Source organism: Misgurnus anguillicaudatus, chromosome 6, assembly GCF_027580225.2.
Source record: "Misgurnus anguillicaudatus chromosome 6, ASM2758022v2, whole genome shotgun sequence".
Classification (NCBI taxonomy): Eukaryota; Metazoa; Chordata; class Actinopteri; order Cypriniformes; family Cobitidae; genus Misgurnus; species Misgurnus anguillicaudatus.
The window spans coordinates 8506963-8530461 of NC_073342.2; positions in this window are offsets into that span (position 1 = coordinate 8506963).

Sequence of the window (23499 nt, forward strand, 5' to 3'; positions counted from 1 at the left end):
CCTTTCTTTATGGTTATCATAATGTTAAAGGGGACATACAGTGAAAATCTGACATTTTTCATGTTTAAGTGCTATAATTTTTTTATCAACCTAGAAAATGTGAAAAAGATCAACCCGGTAACTTTTGGTAAACCATTCTCCACAAGCATGTGAAAAAAATAGGTCATTGAAATTTGGCTTCCCTGATGATGTCAGAAGGGGATAATACCACCCTTAATCTGCACTATTCAACCACTCCCTGCCATTTAGTACAGAGTTCGGATAATTTGCATTATAAAGGACACAACCAGAAACGGCACATTTTTGCACACACCTACAAAGTGACCAATTTACTTGCTATAAAAATATCTATGGTATTTTGAGCTAGAACTTCACATACGTACTCATTGGACACCAAAGATTTATTTGACATCTTAAAAAGGCCTTGTGAAATGTCCCCTTTAAGCTTCAGTTGCATTATTAACTAGTATTCTGTAGTGATAATTATTTCAATTGTATTGAAATAAGTGAAATAAGCTTCTCATAAGTGAAAACAAAAACATACTGTTTTACAACGCAAGGTCAAACTAAAATAATGTTATACTTACTTATACCTATATATTTATATATTAGTGCAATAGTTATGATAGTGTATTATTTGCATTTTCTGCTGTACACTGAAAAAATTCCTTACAAAAGGCTTTTAAGTTTAATCAACTTGAATTTAAAATTAATTTAAACTTTATTGACTAGTAAGGAGTTGCAATAAATTATAAAACTAAAGTTAAAATAACTTAAGCTAATTCAACTTTATTTTTATAATTTATAGCAACTTACTAGTCAAGTTTTTCTTGATTGCTTTGACATGACACTAGGATCCACTCGGTTTTCATCATCACTATCTCAGCAGAGCAGAAGACACGTCTTGCAAACGTGTTAACTCTTTCTCATTGGATTGACACATTTTCCCCACCCTTTTCAAAACAGACACAGATGTCATTCAAGCAGTCCAAACTCCATTGTTTTAGCTATGGTAACCAAACGGAAACCTTTTATTCCTAACAATTAGAAACTACCCAGATCAGTATGAAAACACAAAAGTACCTGTTTGACACTCCTTCAATATTTTAAATAGCAATCATTCTGCAGCCCTTATAAAAAAAGTTTCCACGCCTATGTTGTTCTTTGCCAGCGTGGATGGAGGAGGTGTAAGACTTTCCACCACTCTCGCCTTGTCAATGAGTGCTTTGGGGTACACCCTCGTATGATGATTCTGTTCCTCCCAGCATATTCACCATTTTTGAATCCCATAGAGGAGTTCTTCAGTGCTTGGGGGTGGAAGGTCACCATCCCTATAAGCAAATGCCCTTGCAAAGACTGCTGCTGCCCAAGAAATAGGTGCAGAAGAATGTTAAGGTTGGATAAGGCATACAAGAAGATTTCTCCCTAGGTGCATTGCAAGAGAGGATATTGAATGTGATGTGGATGAGGCCATGTGGGTATCAATAGTGGCTATGTCTTATACTCCAATCGATTTTACTGTGTTTTGGTTTAGATGTATTCTCTGTAATATTTTTTTAGGTATGATTTGACAAAAATTTATGTCATGGAATCAATAAAAATGCATCAAAGCATTTCTTATTCTGGATCCAATTCTTTGGCATAAAGGCAAATTTGACACAGCCAATATAGAAAGACAACAAATGGCACTGGCAATAGGCTACATGGACAGGCAATGATGCACTGATTCGCATTTTGTATTTTGTTGTCCACTGTGTAATGATTGACTGAAAGAGTTCATATACTTGTGTGCAAGTTGTGTTGTTTGAAGGCAAATTTAGCTTTTGTTGCATATTTTTAAATGTTTTGGCGTGGTTAGAGTCTTTTGCAAACAAAACGTGTCATTTTGACCATGAGCGCCACTGTTTAGGCCTGTGTGTTAACTATTTTGAAAATGTGGAGTTTGGGTTGACAGCTGCATCAAAGCAATCAAGAAAAACTGTAAAAAAAAGAAATGAAAAGCAACAAGGATTTTTATAGTGCCTTTTCTGACCTTATTACTACAGGTTTTCTATATTGTTTGGCTCATTTGTTGAAACGGAAATTCTCACAAAGTTCCGTTGCATAGTCACAGATTTTTTTTTGCTAATTTTTCCGTGGCATTCTCACGGATTGGTTACTTAACTGTTTTGTCCTATTTTCTTACCATTGTCGCTTCGGTTTAGGGTTAGATTTACATAAAATGACATCCCTACCCAAACCCAACTCTAACCCCAACACCAGTTAAAGTTTAGAAAATATAAAAGAATACATCAGAAAAAATAGTATAAACCAATACTTAAAGTGACATACTAACGCAAACACCAAATCTATCCCTAAACCGAAGCGACAATGGTTTAAAAATAGGAAAAAGCAGTTGAGTAACCAATCCATGAGAATGCTACGGAAAAGAAAGTCCGTGGCAGGGCCACGGAAATATGCGGAGATCCGTGAGAGGTTGTTGGCAAACACTATAGCTCATATATTTACCTCATGCTTTAAAACTAAATTCCTTTACCATATAATGTGTCAGTGCTACAAAAATGGCAAATATTCAAATATTGAACCCTATTGGTTAACGTCTGTAGAAATTACAGTAGGACAGCTGGCATACAATAAACTTTAAGTTATTTTCTGAAGAGAAACTGTAAAACAATTAAACCTCAGGTGGTGTTGTGAACCCAGATTTGACCCTCAGGTTGAACTGGTTACAGACATGCAACTCTTGTTCTCCTAATATCTTCATCACAAAGGCCTTCAGGCTCACATAATTTGGTATCTGCTGAATATATATGTATATATGTTGTTCTGAGATAGCAATTTTATATTCATGTGTGGTTTCATTTTAAAGGTCATGGTGCGATGAGTAAAAAGGTCTCATTTCTATAAGTCTTAAGATACTTCTGGCTATTTTGACCAGGTGTATTTTAAGGTCACTTGGAACAGGTCAAACTGGATTTTGACCAGGTGTCCTTTAAACCTCATAAGACCCGATTTTCCTCCGGCAACAGTTTTTTTTCGATTATGTAACGTGGGCTGCTTTAAACAAAGCAAAGAAGAGTAGACAGGCAAGAGGTCAGGGCAGGCAGCAAACAAACAATATCCAAATAAACAGGCACAGGTCAAAAACAGGCAAACACTGAACAGGGGCCTCATTTATAAAGCATGCGTACCCACAAACCGGGCCAAAAATGTGCGTACGCCACTTCCCACGCCAAGGTTGTGATCTATAAAAAAACTTGAAGGGAGAATGTACGCACCTATAAGCAAACTCTGACCCACGCGTACGCACATTCTGGAGACAATTAAGGGGAATTGGCGACACAGATGGCGTTAAAGTGAACTGAAATCAGATTAAAGAAAGTAAAAATGACAATTATAACAACGATTACAAGTATTGATAACACACACCTTTAATTTCACTATCATAGGTTAGATCCACGTTATCATGATTATGAAATCCAGCAGTGTTATTTGCACTTGTACTGAGTTATAATTGTTTCATATACATATTGTAAAATTCAATCTTAAATCAAAAATCATTTTAAATATTTAATCAGCCCTGTCTCAAGGTCACATTGTCCACTACGGGAGTGCAATATGGACCGACAGATTGGCCTATAGCATCAAATATCCATTAAATAACTGCAGAACACAGTGTAAATAAACAAAAATTATTCTTAATTAATGTGCATTTTATCATCAAGTGTCAAAGTGTGAAAATACACCCATCAATCATTTCTCTCTATATTATTGTTATTATAGTCTTAAATATGATGTGAAAACCTGCACGAAGAAACGTGCGTTCGCCTATTACATTAAAATACTTATGTTTTTAAATTTAAATGATTAATTTTTTATATGTCTGCTTTTTGTAGAGCAGAGAATGATCGTGCTGCTGTAGAACAGTCTGCATATATCAGACGTGTGCACAAAAGGAGCAGAAAACACATATTTATCTTATTTTCGTGATACCTCTCATTTATGCTGTGATTTTGGCAAGGTGTTACAGTATATAATTGCTGTAAAAATATATAAATGCTGCGGTGACTCCCGTAATGCTGCGTCCTTTCAATGCTCGAGGATTACGACAATGGCTTGTGTTTATTGGCTGGGCGCATTTAGCTTACGAACTAACAATTGACTAGACTAGACTTGACTAGACTAGACTTTTAAACAGAGTACTCACAGGTATTTGGAAACAATGCACAAGCACAGGACAACAAACACAAGGATCTTAAATAGAGGACAACTAATGAGGGCAACAGGTGACAGGAATTAAACAATGAAGATGAGGATAGCATGGGAGCGGGGTAAAAGAGACAAGACACAGGGAACACTTGGTCTAGTAAACCAATACTGAGACCACGTGAACCCACACAAAACATGGGTCTGACATGATTCTGCCACAAGACTAGATTAAACAAAGGACAAGATGGCAGAACCATGACATAAACTAATCCCGTTTCAATTGCCTTTGTGTGAAGGGGTTGTAATCTCACATTAAAATGATCCACTTTGCCGGTTTTGCTATTACCTCTGAAAAAAAATATTTTTATGTGAAAGTACCGGGCCGGATTTGGCGCGAAATCCAGTGACGTCACCTGCATGCACGCTCCCGAGCCTCTCGCCTCGTCTACTGACTTTGCGCTCAACAGCGACGACACTGTCTGATAACAGACTGAAACGACCTGCTCCCAGCACAACACAGACTCCAACACAACTCCACATATTGTGAAGAAAAAAGTTATCTGCCGAAACTTGTAAGGCCAAACGTGAATCGGATCAACTTCGGACAAAAACACGGATTAACATTGGCAGGGCATTAGAATTATGGAGAAACCTCCGCTTTGGGTATAAAAACGGAGTTTGCTTTCATCCTTTTGGACAGGTAAGCTAACATTACTACAAAGCATGTCAAATATATTTCGATTATGTGCTTTAGTTTTTTATATGTTATTTCGGTTTGCTAGCCTTCGCTTTAGCGTGTTTGCCCAGCCGTCGTCGATCGATGACATAAAACTGCAGACGCGTTTGTTTGTTTGTTTGTAAACTACATACAGCGCCTTTAAGCATTAGTTAACAATTAATTAATCATTTATAAAGCATTATTTCTATAATAATAGACATTAGTAAGGAGTTTATAAATACAGTTAAAATAGTTTGCTCTTGATTTATAAGCATATCTAAAAATGTATATGTGATCAATTTATTATTGTTTAATGTTTACATTAATAAATATGGTTTATAATATGATTTATAAAGTAAATGATTCATAAACTATTTAAATGTACATTTACACATCTTATTATATAGACATGTAGTAATTATGTGCTGAGTGTGTTAATAAATGCGTGATGTCAGACCTTTATTCCTCCCTCCCTCTCTCTCTCTCTCTCTCTCTCTCTCTCTCTCTTTCTCTCACACTGAGGCTTTGGCTAAGGAAAGAACCTCTGCTTCTTAACTCCACCATGGACTTAGATATCCTCAAGTCTGAATCATTCATTAAAGCCTTGTGGTCTGCTAAGATCACTAAAGTTGGACACTTAATCAACGATGAAGGATGAATATCTGCACAAACCTTGGCCCATAAACTGGGCATAAGGTCAGTTCGAGTGGCAGAGAAACTGCTAACTAAAGTACGTGAGTCCTTACCACTGGATTTTAGACTTTCTCTGGAAAAATCTGATGTGGACAGTTCTCCTTTCCCAGAAATAGGTTTTTGTTTTGACACTGTAGAATGCCAGGAAATGGAGGGTAAATTACTCTCTTTTAGAACCCCTGAACTGAACTGTTTTGGTGACGTAGGAAAGAAGGCTTTTTATGTGCTGTGTGTTAAGGTGACACATTTTCACACTCTTGGAAACGTGAAGGAGTCTAAATGGCAGGAGATTTTTGGAACTGGTGCCTCCCCTTAAGGCTGCTGGAGGACCTTGTACAAACCACCTATTGAGAAAAGGTCTGGAGACCTTCAATGGAGGATAGTGCATGGTATAATAGCTACAAACAGACACAAAGCACACCTGGATCCACTAGTAGGGAAAGAGTGTTCTTTTTGTGGGCTACAAGAAACTATTTTTCATTTGATTCTTAATTGTTTGAGACTCCAGCCACTGTTTTATTTATTAGAAGAGTATTGTCAGTCTCTGGGGGAGGTTTTTACTCCTACATGTTTTATCTATTGTCCCAAGAACAAAAGAAGCAGCATGCCAGTTAACGTTTTAATCAACTTTGTGTTTGGTCAGGCAAAAATGGCAATTTGGGTGCATGTTTTTTAATTCTTTTTCTTAAGAGGAGTGTATATTTATTTATTTATTTATTTTTTCTCTTTGTTTGTTTTTCTTTTTTTTTCCTTTCCCTATTTTCCTCCTTTTTAAATGCTGTGTTCTGATTAGATGTTGATGTTTTTTTCTAATACTGTTTATAAATAAAGAGATTATAAAGTCAAAAAGTGTCTCTCTCTCTCTTTCTCTGCAATGTCTAATGACCTGCGCATTCTCGAGGACGTTCTGTAGTTGTGTTTGACTTGACGCGAAGCTGCTAGAACTCGGAAGATAATGCACATGGTATTAAAAACACGTCGTGCAAATGAGCGGTAAAAACCCATTCGGCAATTTCATATTCAAAAGCATGAATCCTACCTTTCATAGAAATGAAACACTCGCTTCGCGTCAGTGGAAAGTGGTCGCTTAAATATGACCAGGGGTTTCTTTCATAAGATTTGAACTGAGGCGGGTCTGCATTAGCGCGCGCCTGTCTCGTCCGTCTCCATGGTTCTTTTTGTGCGTTACCCCGCCCATGAATCATCCGTGGCGCGTCTTTATCACCTTGCTTTTAAATTGTTTTTACTGAGTAACGGATATGATTTAAAATGTAGCAAATTACAATACTTTAAACAAAACATACTTAAGTAAAAGTAAAAGTACAGATTTTAAAAACTTCTCAAAAAAGTAAAAGTACACAAAAAAACTACTCAATTACAGTAACGTAAGTAAATGTAATTCGTTACTTTCCACCTCTGGTTATTATAATATGTAGACTTACGTTGATAATGCTTTTGAACAAAATTAGCAAAAAACTGTCAGGATCCCGCCGGAGTCTTGTTTGGTATTAATATCTAGTTCAGTATGGCAGGGTTCTGACAGTACAATGTTTTGTGTGGGAAAGCGTGATGTTAGTATTGTTATATTAGACCATGTTTTTCCTGTGTCTCGTCACTTTTACCCCGCTCTCTTGTCATCCTCTCCTCATTATTGTTTGATTTATATCACCTGTTCCCCTCTTGATTTTCTCCCCTATTTAATCCTCTTGTATTCATTGTCCCGTGCTTCAGCATTGACGTTTGTTCCAAAGTTCTGTGAGTACGCTGTCTAAAGAAGTCTAGTCTTGTAGTGTTTATTGTATTTAGTCAAAATCATTGTCTCCCTGTTTAGTGTTAAGTATAGTTAATAGCTAGTCTTGTTTAGTGATTTCTCCCTCTGTTAAAGTATCTTGTTTACGTTGTTTTGCCCGCTCGTGGGCTTTGTTTTTCCTGTTTTGTTATCCAATAAATATCCTGAGTTAACCCCTTGTTGTCTGCGTTTGGGTTCACCCCTGAAATCCTCGAGATTCCTGACAGAATGCTGAAGCCAGGACAAAACCCAGCAGACAACCTGTGTCGTCCCGCCAGTCGGCTGTCCTTGAACTGTGGTGGCAGTCGACTGCCGCTGACATGAAGATGGGCAAGGCCCCATTTCCTCCCCAGCAAGAGAGGACCCTGAGGGTGTAAGCCAGGATGTGGAAGCGAGGGGGGTTTTGTTGCCAGAGACCGTCCTCAACTCCTACTTCATCGCGGGCCTCAACGTCCCTCCTACCTTGCCTGAACGAGAGGGGCTGATCCGCCACCCGTTCCGTGAGGTTGTGGACCAGTTGTGTCGGGAGGAGATTCAGGTTCCCACCAGGGCATCACCATCTGCCACTCTGCCAACCATTCCGGAGGGCCGCACCATCTGTGTGGTGACTTTGGAGGACCCGGCTCTCACCACTCCAGCTCTCGAAGGCTTTTCCCAGCCTGCTGACCTCCAGTGGAAGCGCGAGAGGAGGATCTTGTGGGAGTCGGCATCTGAGGGGTCCTCCACAGATCCTGCCACTCCCATCACGGCGCTCATCCCACGTGCCCCGTTCACTGCACCACACCCGCGCAAGAAGAGGAGGAGGAGAGGGGTTGTGGACCCTCAGCCCGCGCACCCTCAGCCGCAGCCTCAGTCTGCGCAGCCCCATCAGCCGCCTGCAGAGCCAGTGCAGCCCCTGCCATCTGCGCAGCCACCGCTGCAGCCCCTGCCATCTGCGCAGCCGGTTGCAGCACCCCCTGTCATGGTCCCTGTCTCGTCTCCGCTGCTGGACGCAGCGCTCACTGTCATGGTCCCTGTCTCGTCTCCACTGCCGGCCGCAGCGCCCCCTGTCATGGTCCCTGTCTCGTCTCTGCTGCCAACCGCAGCGCCCACTGTCTCACTGAATCCTTTTGTTGCTTCTTTCCTCCCTCTGTCTCCATGTTCTCCCTAGACTCCCTTCCCAACCCAGTCAGCCCCGGTTTACCCACTCCTGTGTCTGCCGCTGTCCTGCCCGAAGACCCTGCCTTGTTCCCCATTGTGCCTCCTGTCCTCCTTGCCTCAGTCTGCCCCTTCTGGCCCTGCCTCACCTACTAAGAACCCCAAGCCTGTCCGGATTCCTCGCCCCAAGGCCTCTCCCCCCCCTTGGGACCCAAGACCCCTTGCCCACCCAGCTCCACCCTACCTGGACTTCCTCACATTAACTTTATTGCTCCTCCACCACCCCTTCCTTGTATGATGTTTTTATTGTTTCATCCCAACCCATTTGTTGTTATTGCTTGTTTACCGTTGTTAGTATTTATAATGTTTTCTTGGTTTTTGTGTAGTGTTCAGTCTGTCTTGTCTTGTGTCTCCTCTTGAGTGGCCGCCAGGTGGCATCCCTTGAGGGGGGGTATTGTCAGGATCCTGCCGGAGTCTTGTTTGGTATTAATATCTAGTTCAGTATGGCAGGGTTCTGACAGTACAATGTTTTGTGTGGGAAAGCGTGCTCTTAGTATTGTTATATATATATATATAGTATATGTTTTGTGTCTCCCTGTTTAGTGTTAAGTGTAGTTAATAGCTAGTCTTGTTTAGTGATTTCTCCCTCTGTTAAAGTATCTTGGTTACGTTGTTTTGCCCCTCGTGGGCTTTGTTTTTCCTGTTTTGTTATCCAATAAATATCCTGAGTTAACCCCTTGTTGTCTGCGTTTGGGTTCACCCCTAAAATCCTCGAGATTCCTGACAAAAACATGAAGTACGTTCTATATCCATTATTCTTAATATATTAAAATTTTATTTTACGTCTTTAAGTTTGTAAACAGAATTAAAGCTCTGCATGTTTGCAGTCCTATGAGCTTTAACACCCTGGGAGAGATCTTGCACATTAATTAAATATCTTAAAAAAGATCACGTTTTGCTAAATCACGTTAGCAAAATCAGTCATCCGGTGCAATGTGCGTTATTTACAGCAGTTATCTGACATTAAATTGATTTGAACAGATAAGTACTCCACCTCCCACGTGACATCAACAACTATGTTGTTGAACCAACATGGTTCAAACAACGAATGTCTTTAAAGTTACTATGCTTTTGGGAAATAGTCGTGACAAGGTAATTAGTTTCTCCAACTTTGCATTGTACTATAGTGGTTCAGCAGTGAGTTATGTAGTTGTTCTGGAAACGCCTCTTGATTAGCCCCAGGCTCTGTGCTATTTATAGTCAGAGTAGGCAAATGCCTAGAGCCTCAGGCTTGGAGGCGGGGCCTCTATAACCACTAAATCCTGCTAGTCCACCAGTTACCACTGACAGCTATAGACAAAATAAAGGCAAAAAGGTGAGTTCAACTTCACGTGGCACCTCAAGAACCGCAGGTGGATGACATCAAAACAGCCTACAGCAAGAATGATTGATAACCAGCCTCCTCTATGATTTCTCGAATCGCTCTCAAATCAGTACTTTGATGTCATCCGCCTGTTGTTTCTTGCTGCGCCGCATAAAGCTGAAGAAGCCTAGCCTCTATGATGATTAATATTCAAAACTTTGCAGCTGAATAACTTTAAGTGACGCTTAAAGCAGCTATCACGTCCTTTGTTTCCTGCTTAGCGAAACCAACAAAAGACAGTGCAAGAATTTTGAAATTATTGTAATAAAAACTTGGCTTAGTTATGTGTATAAATGTCATTTCAGGACAGATCAAACGTGAGTGCAGCTGACTATTCAGAAACGCTGAATGTAAACGGTTAATGGATTATCGGTTAATTGTCGACAAGAATTTACTCAATTAAATTAAATTAATTGTCGGGTAATTGAACAACGCTGGTGGTGAGAAAGAAACCAAACATGAGGCAGTCAAAACGAAGTGGAGTTTGGGAGCATTTCAAATTAATAAATGGTGACTACAATGAAGTACAACAACTCTAGTTCGCTAAGATACCACCTTCATAACATGCATGCAGCTGTACTTGTTAGCTGCTGTGGTAAGGCAAGTACAGTATTGTTCAAAATAATAGCAGTACAATGTGACTAACCAGAATAATCAAGGTTTTTAGTATATTTTTTTATTGCTACGTGGCAAACAAGTTACCAGTAGGTTCAGTAGATTCTCAGAAAACAAATGAGACCCAGCATCCATGACATGCCCGCTCCCAAGGCTGTGCAATTGGGCAACTAGTTGAATTAGTTGAAAGGGGTGTGTTCAAAAAAATAGCAGTGTGGAATTCAATCACTGAGGTCATCATTTTGTGAAGAAACAGGTATGAATCAGGTGGCCCCTATTTAAGGATGAAGCCAACACTTGTTCAACATGCATTTGAAAGCTGAGGAAAATGGGTCGTTCAAGACATTGTTCAGAAGAACAGCGTACCTTGATTAAAAAGTTGATTGGAGAGGGGAAAACCTATAAAGAGGTGCAAAAAATGATAGGCTGTTCAGCTAAAATGATCTCCAATGCCTTAAAATGGAGAGCAAAACCAGAGAGACGTGGAAGAAAACGGAAGACAACCATCAAAATGGATAGAAGAATAACCAGAATGGCAAAGGCTCAGCCAAAGATCACCTCCAGGATGATCAAAGACAGTCTGGAGTTACCTGTAAGTACTGTGACAGTTAGAAGACGTCTGTGTGAAGCTAATCTATTTTCAAGAATCCCCCGCAAAGTCCCTCTGTCAAAAAAAAGCCTTGTGCAGAAGAGGTTACAATTTGCCAAAGAACACATTAACTGGCCTAAAGAGAAATGGAGGAACATTTTGTGGACTGATGAGAGTAAAATTGTTCTTTTTGGGTCCAAGGGCCACAGGCAGTTTGTGAGACGACCCCCAAACTCTGAATTCAAGCCACAGTACCCAGTAAAGACAGTGAAGCATGGAGGTGCAAGCATCATGATATGGGCATGTTTCTCCTACTATGGTGTTGGGCCTATTTATTGCATACCAGGGATCATGGATCAGTTTGCATATGTTAAAATACTTGAAGAGGTCATGTTGCCCTATGCTGAAGAGGACATGCCCTTGAAATGGTTGTTTCAACAAGACAATGACCCAAAACACACTAGTAAACGGGGAAAGTCTTGGTTCCAAACCAACAAAATTAATGTTATGGAGTGGCCAGCCCAATCTCCAGACCTTAATCCAATTGAGAACTTGTGGGGTGATGTCAAAAATGCTGTTTCTGAAGCAAAACCAAGAAATGTGAATGAATTGTGGAATGTTGTTAAAGAATCATGGAGTGGAATAACAGCTGAGAGGTGCCACAAGTTGGTTGACTCCATGCCACACAGATGTCAAGCAGTTTTAAAAAACTGTGGTCATACAACTAAATATTAGTTTAGTGATTCACAGGATTGCTAAATCCCAGAAAAAAAATGTTTGTACAAAATAGTTTTGAGTTTGTACAGTCAAAGGTAGACACTGCTATTTTTTTTAACACACCCCTTTCAACTAATTGCCCAATTGCACAGCCCCAAGAGCGTGCACACCATGAATGCCGGGTCCCGTCCGCCCTCCGAGAATCCACCGAACCCACCGGCAACTTGTTTGCCACGTAGCAATAAAAAATATACTAAAAACCTTGATTATTCTGGTTAGTCAGATTGTACTGCTATTATTTTGAACAATACTGTATGTGATCACAGGAAAGCAGAGGGCATTACAGGGTGGGTCAGAAATAATTTTCTACTTACAATGGATTGTAATCAATTATAAGTATGTGGATCAAATAAAGGTCTTGGGTGTCTGGCCAACAGTAATACACTATAGACTATATTAGGATATAGCTCTCTTGGCTAAGGAGATGAATATCCTAAAATTTTTCCAACAGCAGGTAGCGATACCTTTAATGATTATTATCTCCAGATTATGAGCATGAACTATAAACAACATCATGTGTGATACAAATCAGACTTTATTGTGTGTGTGATACTTATGACTTTCTTATGGTTCAGTTTTTTTATTTTTCGTATGGTACTGTATGGGTTACTGTTGGTATGTATTGTGTGTATCAGGTGGTGTTGTTATTTGTATATGGTTGAACACGGATCTGTATGAAACGAAATTTGACAATGACAATAGAATGCACAGTAGAATAACAATAAATTGACTATGACTTATTGAAACACATACTACTCTAAACATATAAACATGCACACATACATACAGTACAGTTCAGCATTGGAAAAAAAGTAGAGAAAAAAAAAACATGAAGTTATGGCAATATTTGTAATTCAGCAGATCAAAGCTTAAAACAAACCATCAGTTACTTAATGCAAGTGCACCTTAGTTAAAGGGGGATAATGATGCGTGATGCATTAGTGAACAAGACTAAGTATGATACTTGCATGTCTTGCCCATTAAAACAAAGTGTCCTGATGGAGTTTGATAAGGCTTCATAAGGCTTCATAAGGCTTGATAAGGCGTTGATCTGTGAAGAGGTCACACCTTAAAGAAGTGTCTTACCCAATCAGAGGTCATACTTTTCCTCCAGCTCAGGAAACATTTCCACATTACCTTGCTCAACTCGTTCAGGTCATCTTTCCATTTTTTTTCATAAATGCATCAATTGTGTCATTCATTGTCAGGATGTTTGTGTTTGGCCTTTGTAATGACAGATTAAGCATATTGAGTCTATCAAATATACAGGCCAAATAAGCTAGTTTTAACAACCGGATCTTTCAGGTGGTGGGCAAGTTCTGGTTTTGATTCTTTCAGCAGTAAGAATGCTTCCTCACGCAGTTCATAAAGAAGACAGAGACAGACTGAACTGCCGATGTTGAGACATATCCTGAGCACCTTCTTTGGGAGATCATCACAAGGAGGGCACTTGGACCCAACCAACGCTGTCTCTGCCTGGCGAAGACCCAGACAAACTATATATAGCTCATGCGAATTAGGCGGGTCAATAGGACCACCACACCACAAGCATATCTGCGACATCTGGATCGTAAAGAGGGAGGCCGCCTTATCTGCGAAATCAACAGGTGTCTCGTTATAGGGAAATCTTGCTTGTGAAGGAGAAAATATTGAAGATATTTGCTCAGGACGGTTTCCAAATATCACTTATAACACTAAATACAGATAAACTATCATGTCCAATGTACATAAACTACATTCAGAACATCTCAGATAAACATCTGCAGATTAGTTCCCTGTCGAGAACATTCTCTCGACATTGCGTCAGTAGCTGACTGATTATTGTAGAAACACAACAAGGGACACGCGTGATAAACTTGTCAATGTTTGTTTACAGACGCCGCCGCCATTACTCCCTCCCCAGATAGCCACTGGATGCTGTAACGGAACAGGACCGCAACCGCAAAACGATAGAGCCGACAAAGTCGTTCCTTTGTCCAAACGCACATCGGGCCGAAGCCGTTTGTGATCTGTTTTTCTGGGTTGTTGCGGATATGTGCCAGCGCCGATCCAGCACCACCTAATCATCAGTATCGGCTCAGATTCATATTGCAGATCTGGACCAAATCAGTGTCAGACACAGCTAATGTCTTTCGGTTACCTATGGGAAAAGTGATCTGGGCCAGATCTGAAAATGATATAAATACTGAACTGATGGCAGTTAGATGTTTAAGCTGAAACCTCTATCTGGCACAGATTTGGTTCACAATCAGAAAACGTCTCTAAGATAGAAACGGAGGCAAGGGGCTTAAAATGGATTTGGGCCAAATGTAATTGCTATCTGGGTCACGTGTTGATTGTGAAAGCAGTACAAATGAATGCATGCACATGGAAGTGATCCTGTGTTTAATAAACTTGCTGTGCGGAGATATACGCTTAGACGCAACTAAATAAGGATTGTATTGTTTGCAATCGCGTATTTTATAAGAATTCCAAAAACCGCATCGAATTTCCTGACTCGTGTGTTTGTGCGTTTCCCATCACGTGAACTGTTTGACGGAAGACAAAGAAAACACTCACGTCTGGAGATACTGACACACATACTCAAGTAAATAAAGATTTAGATGTCATGTTTGGTGCAATCAGATAAAACAACAAGTAATGGAGAGACTGGGTTGTGGATTGCGTAACCATTGACTGCAGGAGGCACGAGTCATGCATATGGATATCTCTGCTCATTCACTTCAATGGCGTGGGGGTGTGGCGATCTCATCTCATTACAGTTAAACAGGCAAGAGGAGAAAGACGGTACCTCTCCTCCTTCTCATACAGTTTACATCGAATGACAATATATGTTTTCGATCTCACTTATATCATTTAAAAGGAGACATTCCAAGCATTATGTAGACATTTATCTTTTGTTTAATAGCACTTAACGTAATAGCACTTTTGGGAGTACTTCGACTCACCTGAAAAGTCTGCTCCCCTTCTCCCTCTCATAATGGGAGAGGAAGGGTGTTACTGCGCCGAGTCGAAGTACTCCCAAAAGTGCTATTACTCCATAAAATATAGTTCCTCTTTTAAATCCGCTTAGAAAAGCGCTACGTTTTATTTTGTACCACCAAACTTGCTCGTATAACTACTCGTCTTAAATAGGAAAAACGTTGATGTGTTTGGTCACTTCTAACTTTATCTCTGATTGGTACCATTGAATGAATGGGGCTAAGCTAAATGCTATTGAAGTGTCGCAGCGCGCTCCAGCGCTTACGTGCACACACACAGATGATAGAGGGATGTATCAACTCTTCTTAGTTAAGGTAATAACATAGTTTAATATTGCATCTTCACGCAGGCGTGACAGTATTAGTCTGTTTCACAAGACTAGTAATGCTCTATGAAGTATCCATGTCTCCCTTACTTCCTGTTAAAACAGTACTTCGTTTAATTTAATACCAATAAAAGCCATACATACAGCAAAACGCTCTTCATCGATCCTGTGTGTGCTGTCACGTTATGTTTTGGAACACGATGGAGCTGCGTGTCAGCTTAACCAATAGGCTTGTTCGACGTCATGCGGCGCCGCAAGAAGTCGAACAAGCCTAATGAAAATTGTGCGTGCTGCGTAAGGATGCATTCACATCTGCTGGGAGATTTGAGAAATGTTCGTAAAAATCAAACAGTGTAATGTTTTCAGCGGGGTGGCAACAGGGGTGGCAAGGACTTCATAATTGCCACCCCAAATACCCCTCTGGCTCCGCCACTGCATCAGATCCGCTCAAACCTTGACACTTTTTAAAACTTCCCTAAAAACTTATTTCTTTTCAAAAGCATTTAATATACCTTGATGTTTTTGTCATCCATCTCTGCTGTGTATTTTGTTGATGTTCTGTGTTTTGTATTGTATATTTTTTCTTGCCTTGTTAAAGCCCCACTGTGTAGGATCTACTCCCATCTAGCGGTAAAACTCTATATGACAACCAACTGATTATTAGTTTCTAGCCCCCCCCATTAGGAACGCGTTTTAACTAGTACGGTGGCCCTGTCATGCCAAGGTTAACATGGCTTCCAGTAGCTAAAGCAAAAGCAATGAAAAAAAATGAACAATTTCCATTGTCCTTTGCCTGTGATCCGTTAAAGCACACAGATTTATGTTAAACATGTAAAAAGTCTGATTGTCATGATATGTCCGCTTAAAATCACATAAGTTACAAAAAGCAATCATAAACGTAGCTTAGACACTCCTTTTTCATCCACGCGAGGAAAAATATCACAGGGGCTGTTAAACTTGGTATTAAGATGTGTTTTCGTCGATCAGATCACAAGTGGACGAGAGAGAGACATTACGTTTACACTTGGCGTTTAAATCCGGCTCTTTTTGTCCATTTTCGACCGCTTCTCTTCAGATTACTGAGGAGATGGTCTGTGGACCAGTTCCTCTCCTGTCATTTACTCATGAGCTGGAGTAATGACAGGTTTAAATGGACGCGAAACTAATGTCAGAGTCCAATGCTTATGTTTTAAGTAAACGTTACATGTCCGTGTATATGTAAGAGCTTCCTCTGATATTGGTGAAATAAGATTGCACAACTTTCACACGCTTGTAAAATGAAACGAAAGACGCGCAGATCAGCGGCGTTTTATCAATGAAAGGCTAAAAATAGCGCTGTCACCGTGTGTTTGTGCTAGAGGTCAGAAAATATAAAAAACATTTATCTCAGTACCTCAGATTACATAAATGAGCGGAGAGACGGCGTGTGGCTGTTCGAACCACATGCGTGTTTACACTAACTGCATAATATGCTATAGTTAGCCAAAGAACTATAAAACTTCAAGTTTACAACATAAACTGTATAGATGTAAACGAATATGCTGAATTACCTGTGGTGAAGAAAGTAACTTAGCAACTTCATTGTCCATTGAGGCTCATCTTGGAAAACTAACTCCAATATGACTTTGGTCTTGATGTTTTCCCGTCCCGTTGTCGTTTAAAATCCCCGTTTCGCTTCCTTGGCGACTTGTTTTAATGTCCTCGAGAATATGTCTTCAACAGGCTTTCAAATCAAAGCATCACATCGCAGGTGTATCACGGCGTGCGGCCGAAGGATTCAGTCTACGCAGGTCGCAGGCTGCATACGTCATCAAGCCTGGTTTATTTAAATTAACTGAGCATTACATTCGCAAGTCATAAGCATATTAGCCTACATCAATTTACAATTAACTAAGAATAATTGTCAGCTTTATAATTGTTAATATTCTGAAATAAGTCTGTCTTGATGACATATACCGCCTACACATGCAACCTCCGTAGGCTTCAGCTCGCGGCCAGCTTGAGTGTAGTCTGAAAGCGCGAAAGGCGGAGCTTGAATTTCAGGAATGTCCCTCGTTGGCGAATGTATTTCAAAGATGGAGGCCAGAGAGCGACTCGATCGTATGTATTTTAAATAGCAGATTCTACACTTACGAGAATACTTTGATTAGTGGGGTGGGCGTAATTACACATGAATGAGCACATACTTTTGAAAGAAAACATGGGTTTTTGCTAAGAATTAACTAAAAATAGTACACAGTGGAGCTTTAAGCACTTAGGTCAATGCAAGTTGTTTTTTAAATGTGCTATACAAATAAAATGGTATTGTATTGTATTTGTATTGTATAAAATAGACAAAATTTGCAAAAGTAGTAGTGAATCTACTTCACATATGCTTTGAAGAAAGACATGAACAGAATGTTGGAACTGACAAATGAGATATCGTTGCAATCAACATTAACCAGTAAATAAAAATTCACAAAGAATGAATATCAAACAAAGTTTTCAGAAGTTATAGGCTGTTTTATATAGTTTATAAACCCTAGGTGGCGCTGTCTTCAGATTTCCCAGGTACCTTCAGGACATCATCCCTATGCTCCCTACCAATTTTTGTGCCAGTACATCATATGGATTAATAGTTATCACAATTTCTGACAAAATTAAAAATGGTGGACAGGCGGTTTGGTCATTTCAGGCATAATATATATCGACAGATTTGTCAGGAGCCAAGGAATCCATAGACAACAATATCATAATTTTCTATCAAACATTTCAATAGTTATGGGCAAAAGCCAGACCCATAGGTGGCACTGTACTCAAATTTGGCATGGTACCCCAGTTCATGGTCCTCATGAAGGGTACCAACTTTCATTTCAATTGATCAAAGAATGACCGAGAGAATCACTGAGATAATGACTCAGAACGAATTTTGAGTCAACATCAATAAATGTACGCATGTATTACTTTTGAACAAAAATAAAAATTCTGTTCAGTCATTTATCTGTGGCTCGGTCCAAAGATGATCTGTGCCAAAACGAATTACTGTATTTTTCAAAATGGGTAGTAATGCACAACACGTGCAAATATTGTCAGATTAGTCTAATATGTCAGAGGGACAAGGTCACAGGCACGGTCAACTTTACAGAGGTATTTCTCAAAAATTTGCTAGGAAGCAGAAAAATCAGTCATATCTGTGTGGATTTCTTTAAAGATTATAACAGCAGAACCAGGCATAAAATAGACAACATTTGTAAAATAAATATTCTACATATGAGCAAAATGTTGGAAAATGACAAATGACATATTGTTGCAATCGGCATGAACCAGGGAATACAATTTCACAAAGATGAAAATGAATCACAAATGAATATCTGACAAAATGTTCAGAAGTTATAAACTGTTCTGTTACAGTTTATAACCTCTATGTGACACTGTTCTGTACCTTCCCAGGTTCTTTCAGGAGATAATGCTCATGCGTTCTACCGATTTTGGCATCAATATGTGGTATAGTTTAAAAAATATCACAGTTTATAACAATTTTTGAAATGGCGGACAGGTGGTTTTATCAATTCCGTGTACTAAGTAGAATTTTCATAGATTAAATGGATCACCAGTTATAACAGTTCAAACATTGAATTTTTGAACTGCTGGTGGTGCTATAGAGTTACTGATAGAGACCCCATTTTTGGTAACATGACTATTTAGGACCGCCACTACTACTGTGCCAAATTTAATCATTTTTCCACTTATGGTTCATAGGACTGCTGTAGAGTCAAATTGGACAAGAAAAAGAAGAAGAATACTAACAATTCCAATAGGTGTCAAAGCACGTTCGGTGCTTGACCCCTAAATATAGCTGCAAGCAGCAACACAGGGCCAAGCACTTAGCGCAATGAGCACCCAAAGCACAGCAACCAACATACAATGCAGCAATTACCCAAGGCGCATTGAGCACCCCAGGTGCATCAAGCACACAAGGCACAGCAATTACAGAGCAGAACCACCGCAGTGCAGAGCAACAATAGCAAACATGGCAAAAATAGAAAATATGTAAACTACATACAGGTTGAGAAGAATATGTGAGAAAGAACAAAACTTTAATAGAAGAAACTTACACTTGCCTAAGGCTGAATTCAAGTTGCTCCAAACATTATACGAGCAGAACCTGGGATAAAATAAACCAAACTTGTAAAAGGAGTAGCGAAAAATACCTTAAAAATTTCATAACAATGGAACCAAATTTGAACGAGGAGTACTGTAAAACTGTACATTTCAAAGTGGCCGCTACTAAAATGGGTGGAGAATTACTGTATTAAAAGCAATTCATGTGAGAAGGGCAATCACGTGTACTACATAGAATTTTCAAAGATCAAATGGATCACCAGTTATAACAGTTCAAACATTGAATTTTTGAACTACTGTTGGCGCTATAGAGTTACTGCTAGAGATCCCATTTTTGGTCACATGGCTATTTAGGACCACACCTACAACTTTGCCGAATTTCATCATTCTACTACTTATGGTTCATAGGGCTGCCCTAGACTCCCATTGGACAAGAAGAAGAACAACAACAATTCCAATAGGTGTCTCAGCACCTTCGGTGCTTGACCCCTAACAATCCCTTCGGGCTTGGCCCCTAATAATAATAATAATAAGAAAACCATCAAACACAATAGGGGCCTACAGCCCTACGGACTTGGCCCTTAAATATACCCTTCTTAATAATACAACACAATTACATTACATATAACAAATTATTTCACAGAGATCTGGCTAAGCATACCCCACTAAAAACCCTGATCTATTGGAAACACAATCATGGGATAATATTGATATTTGTCTCTCTCTCACCTCATTACCTGAAATACCTGGATCATCCTGCAGCCCCATTTGACTGTGAATAAAGAGAATGAGACATATTATCATTGTTTATTAAATAGTTCCTTGATGTGAGAACAATTAATTTTAGAAGTTGTCTTTACCTTACTTATAAGCATACAGTATATGATGTGGCTTCATATCACAAAATGACACAGAAATACATTATTTTATCCTAAAGGTGGATTCGTTTAGCATTCTGAATAAATATAATGTTGTGTTATGAATACTGTTGCATGTTATTGAACAAAACAATATTTTGAAAATGACTATACGTGAACATAGAGCTGAGGCTAGAGCTGTTCCTTCATGAAACACTATCAGTCTTTCTGCACTATCTCACAGAAAATAGATTTAAAGCACACACACAGAGGGACATTGTTTACCAAGTTCTTTCATGATGACTGACTGGTTTAGCTAGTGTGATGTTTAGTGTGACATGCTCAATGCATACTTGAAATGTGACCTCTGAATTTAACCCATCCCAGTGATGGCGACATGTACTGCAAAACACAAAAAACACTCGGAGCAATTCATTTGACACGCATATACTGACAAGTCAAACAAGTCAAGCAATGTTCGCATGCCTCGCTGTAATGACACACACACAAAGAAAGTAAGATCCAATACCAGTTTATTAGGGCAATCCAAAATCGTATCCAGCCAGGCAAAGGGTCAGAATCTATACAGAACAGTCCAAAAACAAAGAACAAACACGAACAGAATACAGGAAGGCAGTGTGACATTAACACTCTGGGGTCGACTGCGGCGCGGGCGCCGCAAATTCTTTATTTTTCAATCACTCAGACAAGAGACTTAGATTACTCTGCTGATTTTGGACATACAGATATGATTTATACATAATTTAAAACGTTAAAGTGTCTATTTTTTTCTGTCCACTCCCAATAAAAACAGAATGTTGTGCTTTTCGCAAAATTAAGAAAATAAACATGATGCGCGTTTTGTTTTCTCTCCCTCAGTGAAGTCTGTTCAGAAGGCGTCAGAAAAATTTACTGTAACTTAACGAACACATGTCATAGAAACAAAAGATAAATGTCTACATAATGCTTGGAATGTCAGCTTTTAAATGATGTAAGTGAGATTGAAAACATATATTGTCATTCGATGTAAACTGTATGAGAAGAAGGAGAGGGACCGTCTCTCTCCTGTTACCTGTTTATCTGTAATGAGATGAGATCGCCATTGAAGTGAATGAGCAGAGACATCCATATGCATAACGTATAAAATATAAAATACGCGATTGCAAACAGTACAATCCTTATTTAGTTGCGTCTAAGCGCATATCTCTGCATAGCAAGTTTATTAAACACAGGATCACTCGCGTGTGCACACATACTGCTTTCATGATCAACACGTGAGGTAATGGCGGCGGCTGTAAACAAACATTGATAAGTTTATCACGCTTGTCCCTTGTTGGTTTCTATTATAATGATTACAAAAACACAAATAAGAGTCCACACAACGATAGGCAGTTCTTTTGAGCTTTTTACTGCACAAAAGTAAACCTCTCGCTGGCCAACCAAACGCTAACCCTGTGTTCATTTTTACGATGGCCAAACACTTTACTATGATTACTATGGTTTTTAAAGGTATACTCGTGAAATTAATAGAAAATATTTCTATATATTGTTATATATATACACACACATTATATATACATTTTTTGTTATAAATTCCCAAGTAAACCTTATCATGGTTTTACTACAGAGAAAGATACATTCCTGTTGAACATCCCCACAAGGCTCATTTTGTGGCTCATTATGCAACTCTTTTGTTTCTCAGCTGTCAATCACTGATTATTCAGGAGCTTTACCGCCTCCACGCATACAGCCTTTCCCAAGCAAATGTGTCTTAGAAATTGTAAATCAATATATTGTTTTATATGAATGAGCAGGCCGGATGATTTTCACATCATTTTGAAGAAAAAACTCTAGACTACTAGATCCTGTTTTGAAAAGTCTTAGGAAAACATGTTTAGAATGAGTTTTGTGGACTTATATCAGTGACTTAAAAATTTAGCTTTTTCAAAAACCAGGCATAAACATTTTTCTCTCAAAAATACAAACATGTACATAAACGTTGATCATATAATATTGTAGCCCAGTTTGTGCTGAACGCAGTGTTATGAGACTTTTGCCATTTATATGTTTTTAAGCAACTGAAAAAAGCACACATGTCAGGGCATGTCAAAACCTTAAAATTTTAAAGGGGAGGTTTAATGCTATTTCATGCATTCTGACTTATTAACACAGTTTAAGAGTTGTAGTTCTCATGCTAAACATAAGCAAAGTGTCAAAAAAGCAGTTGGGCTTGTAACAGAGTATTTCTGAGCCAAACTCACGCCTCCTTTTTCCTACAAGTTTCGGAAAGTTTTTTCAAATGGGGGTATTCGTTACGACTGATTGACCCCATATTCCTTTTATGGGCCTTTACCCCCAGAAAAGCACACCTGCCCTGTACGTCAAGTGAGAGCGAGAATGCGCATTAGCATTGCTCCGTCGAGTAAAAGTCACCGGTATCACTGCACAGCACGCTACAACTTTGTTTTCAGCAAGATAGTTCGACAAAAGAAGTGTGTTTTTGAATGTAAGGAGAAGAAAACCTTATTTAGCTTTCCCCTTTCGTAAGACAACAGTGGATGCAATTAGTTTTTCCCGGACAGCAACGTAATTGCGAATGAGTTTGTTTGTTCCCTGGCTGCATTTCGGAGAGGACTGCTTTACAAACAAGGCTCAGTTTGACACTGGATTTTCCACTTTCTTACAACTATTGGAGCGGTCAAAACTTTAACTCTTTCACCGCCATTGACGAGATATCTCGTCAATTAAGAGAAAACGCTTCCCCGCCAATGGCGAGATTTTCCATCTTTCCGCAATACCGCTATTATCCACCAGGTGTCGCCCTTCCGCAACTTTTTAAACCCGGAAGTATTGCCCTATGACAAGTGGCTGCATGTCCGTGTCTGTTTTAAAGATCGCTCTGAATGGGATCTCTATGAAAAGTCCGTCACAAAAATGGAATTATCTCTGCTTTTTGCTCAAAATGTGGCGTTTTTGCAGAAATCTACCCATGTTCAAAAGCTGATTACAAAAGAACCACTGAAGGTATGATGAAACGTTTTTTTTTTTTTTGAAAGCAGAGGGTCTGCTCCTTCACCTGGCATATTGCACGCTTATATATCCAAAGACTAACATTTTCTGGAAGGCATTAAACTTTTGTGAAAATCACGAAAAACGCTGGCGCTGGCTGGCAACTTTTTTAAAAAACGCTGGCGGTGAAAGAGTTAAAAGACCCTGTTTAGGAGTCACAAGCACAGGCGTAAGTAATTCAAAATCTCACATGTTTTGTTTGCAATCGCGCATAC